The 4218-nt window shown below is 39.3% G+C and overlaps 1 pseudogene; it reads right to left on the reverse strand.

The window, feature by feature from the left end:
- Window positions 1-3061: 3061 nt before the first annotated feature.
- LOC116634995 lies at window positions 3062-3696 on the reverse strand (annotated as a pseudogene).
- Window positions 3697-4218: the final 522 nt, after the last annotated feature.

Consider the following 4218-nt stretch of genomic DNA (forward strand, 5'->3'; position numbering starts at 1 on the left):
AGGGGGGAAGAGAGGGAGAGGAAAAGTGAGAAGCCTGGAGGGAGGCTAAAGTAGAAATTGTGATTTCAACATAATGGCAGGTCATTTGAATGGCATGGACATCTAACTCTGGATTTTAAGTTATCTGTAGAATTGTGATGTAAACCCCATTCATCTCGCAAAACTTTAAAACACAAAGGCTTTGTGTGAGTATTTCTCCCTCGGTAGAAATCAGAAAGTGATGCCAAATTTCGTGGCTCAGAACAGGGATGGGGTTTCTTAAGAAGGGGCCATCCATAATCTTAACCAATTAATTCAGAGGAAGTCAAAGCTTGGAGCTGTAGGTAACCATGAGAAGACAAACCCTTTGACATATCACAGACACCTTGGATATTGAATAGAATGTGGAGAGGATGTTTTACCCAATCTTACTGTTAGAGTCAAGGTGATGGTGCTGACATCTGCAGTTCGTGTAGATTAATACCTGCTTTCACATACGAAAATAATGATATCTTGGGAATTCAATGAAGATGTGATGTTCTTTCCCTTTCTTATAGTCATTCTCATAGGTTTCATATTCTAACTCCAGTGATTCTTTGGTGTGTAAGACATATATTCTCTTATTCACCCACTTGCCACTTGCCTTAGCTGGGAACGGGCAAAGATTAGTAGTCCTGGGAGCTACTCTTTTTTTTTTTAATTTAAATTTTATGTAGTCAACATACAGTGCAATATTGGTTTCTGGAGTAGAATTCAGTGATTCATCACTTACATAGAACACCCACAGACATATAGGCACTCACCATCTAACTAAGCCTTAACACTCTTGCTGGAAAAAGACACTAGAGTTTAGAGTTGAGAAAGGAGAATTCAAATTTAAGAATAGCATTAAATTATATTGTTGTAATTAAGTATTTTGAAAATCAATGAAAGTAGAGAATGACAAATCAGAGAAGATCTTCAAAAGATGCTTTATGAGAGCACTTCTTCATGTTTGGAAGGAGACCAGAGCTATGGAGTGTAAAGTTGCAAATTTCTCCCTAGAGCTCTTTCTTTTTGACCATTTCTATTTTTTAAAATTAATAAAATCACAAAAGTGTGAAAAAATTTAAAACCATGCAGAAATACGTAGAATAAAGAATGAAAGTGCTCCTTCATCTGTCCCCTTTCCTCCAAGAACACTTTTCTCCCTGGAAGTACCCATTGTTAACACTTTGGTCTATTTCCTCTCAAACCTCTTCTGTACATTCCTGAATATACTCACACACTCATACCTATCCCTAAATTGTGGCAAGTGTGTAAAGAAACAAAAGAGATTTTAAATATATTTTTAAGATTAAATTTCCTTATATATTTAGATAGTTCTGTGATATAGGTATGGGATCAGGGGGTAGATGATATCAACCTGACATTACCGATAATGCCGGCCTTGATCACCTGGCTAAGGTGGGGTCTGCACCAGGTTTCTCCACCATCAAGTCACTATTTTCTCTTTCCCTGCTCAACTTTTGGAAGTCATTAAGTCCAGCGTACACCTAAAGGGAGGAAGATTAGGCTCCATATCGTGGAGGTGAAAATATCTACATTTATTATTTGGAATTCTGTAAGAAAGATTTTCCCTTTTCTTCCATGTATTTATTTTTTCAATCATTTACTCATGTCAGTATGAACTCATGGATATTTAACTTACACTTTGAGTTATAATACAGTACTATAGTTATTTATTTTGTTACTCAGATTCAAATGCTTTTACACTCACTCACTTATTTAGTCACTCACATACTCCAGAGGCATATGTGAAAGAGGAGCAAGCATAATAGGATTCTATTTATGTTTTGGGCTTCTTACTCATTCCTCTCTCACTGAGTCACTGGTTTTTAATGTCAGCCTTCTGATGAAATGAGAGTCAGGTGGATGATGAGCAGTATATGAAGCACAGTCTAAGCTCAGGGGAGGTGGAATTGGGGTAAGTGGTTGAAGCTCTATCTGCACCTCACCAGCCCACACAAAACACCTATTACAGATGATATCAGTGATTTTTTGACTCTTCAGTATTGTTCATTCCTGATCAAAAGTCCCAGAAACAACTTAACCACGTTCCTGGAATAAACTGGGACTAGTTTATCAAAGCTTCCTCTCTCAGGGGCTGGACCCAAGTAACCAGTGAGCTAAATGATTTTACCAGTTTGTATGAAAATGAAAAATAAGTTGAATTGACTAAAAAAGAATCTGCAAGTTTTAGTAAAAAATACCACGTTTCTTTAATTAGATTAATTATAATTTCTATTATAAAAGATTTATTTATTTATTTATTTATTTATTTATTTATTTATTTATTTATTTGACAGAGCACAAGCAGGGGGAATGGCAGGCAGAGCAGGCAGAGGGAGAAGCAGGCTCCTGGCCAAGCAAGGAGCCTGATGTGGACTCAATCCCAGGACCCCAGGATCATGACCTGAGGGGAAGGCAGGTGCTTAGCCGACTGAGCCACCCAGTCGTCCCTATTGTAAAAGAATTTTGGAAAAGAAGCAAATTTTATCATTTGATCATTTCAGGCAGAACCCAGGTTACAAACAGCAGGGATTTATTTATTTACTGACTATTAAATCTTCTCTAAAATGATTCCAGAGAGGCAAGCAGATAAGAGATACAGATAAAGAGATAACACATTTTATTAAGAAAACTTAAAATTCGAGGTGCTTGGCTGGCTCAGTCGGTAGACCATGCGAATCTTTTTGTTTTTTTTTAAAGATTTTATTTATTCATTTGAGAGAGAAAGAGAACACAGGCAGGTGGAGCAGCAGAGGGAGAGGGAGAAGCAGGCTCCCCACTGAGCAGAAAGCCCAATGTGGGCCTCCATCCCAGGACCCTGGGATAATGACCCGAGCCAAAGGCAAATGCTTAACTGACTGAGCCACGCAGGCACCTGACCATGCAAATCTTGATCTTGGGGTTGTGAGTTCAAGCCCCACGTTAGGCATAGAGATTACTTTTTTTTTAAAATAAGCATTTGTCTTTAATTTCTCTTTGTTTTTAAGAAATAAATGGCAAAATATATACACTGTGGAGTCTGAATCCCCAATCACAGAGTGTGAATAATGGTCCGGTTGCGGAGCTCCTGAAAATACTCCTTGGTGTGGGTGATGGCCGCCTTTGGTGCCTCACGTGGAGGTGGGGGGGGCCTTCCACCAACTTCACAAAACAATAGCAAAAAACCTTCTCCATGATCCCAAAGCGACCTCTGCCATGGTATTGTACGCATTTCAGGTACTGGCCTCGCCCTGAGGTCGACTCAGCTATATATAAATTGGATCTGAATTCCACATTGTTGTCTCTCACTGCCATATCTTGTGCTTCTAAGAGAATCTCTTTAATTATTTGGGCCCCCTTTTTGTCCCTGAATTCCAGTTGAGCCAAAGCCTGGTCAATGGACATTCCTCGTAGCAATTTTGCCAAATACCACATCTTATCTTTGCTGTATTTTATTTGCCTTCGACAATGGTAGATTTCTGCTGGTGTCCGAGGTTCTCCAGGCAATTGTGGAGGATAAACAATTTTATTCTTCTTTTCCTATCTTTGAGAAATGTCGGGAGACCCACTCGTGTGGATATGTGATTGGGGTAAAACATTATGAGATGAAAGAAGCCCTAAGGCCAGCTTCCCCTTCAGATTCTGTATCCATAATGCACCCATATGTTCCAGTATTGCTGCTGCCATCTTTCTCCCTCCCTCTAGGCATAGAGATTACTTAATAAGAAAAATTAAAAAGAAAACAAAATTCAAGTTTGCCCTCTTTATTTATGTTTTAGGGAACCGCTTTTTTTTTTTTCTTGGAGTTCCTTCCTTCTGGAAATCTAAGCAGACTTCTAGGACTACAGGACCTAGTCCTCTTAAAGACAGTTGCTGTCAAAACCAATAATGGTAACCCACTGTTGCCATCAATCATCTTAATGGCCCCTTTGCTTTGGGATGTGGGCAGGCAAATATCTTCCTGGTCATTAGTTCATGTTATCACTTCATTGGCCTGGTTTTGCTTCTCTCTTTCTTGAAAGTGACAGTGAAGTTTTATTATTCTGCTTTTACAGTGATGTAAAAGAGCTCTTGCAGAAGGCAACCGCTCTCACACCCTTCTTTTTCATCCTTGTAACGCGTACTATTGCAATGCAGGCCAGAGCTGTGGTATTTACATAGAGTGGGTGGGGAAATAAGGTGCGGCAGACATTGTCCGGAGTGTGAACA

This window comes from Phoca vitulina, unplaced genomic scaffold, assembly GCF_004348235.1.
Source record: "Phoca vitulina isolate PV1807 unplaced genomic scaffold, GSC_HSeal_1.0 scaffold1, whole genome shotgun sequence".
Lineage (NCBI taxonomy): Eukaryota > Metazoa > Chordata > Mammalia > Carnivora > Phocidae > Phoca > Phoca vitulina.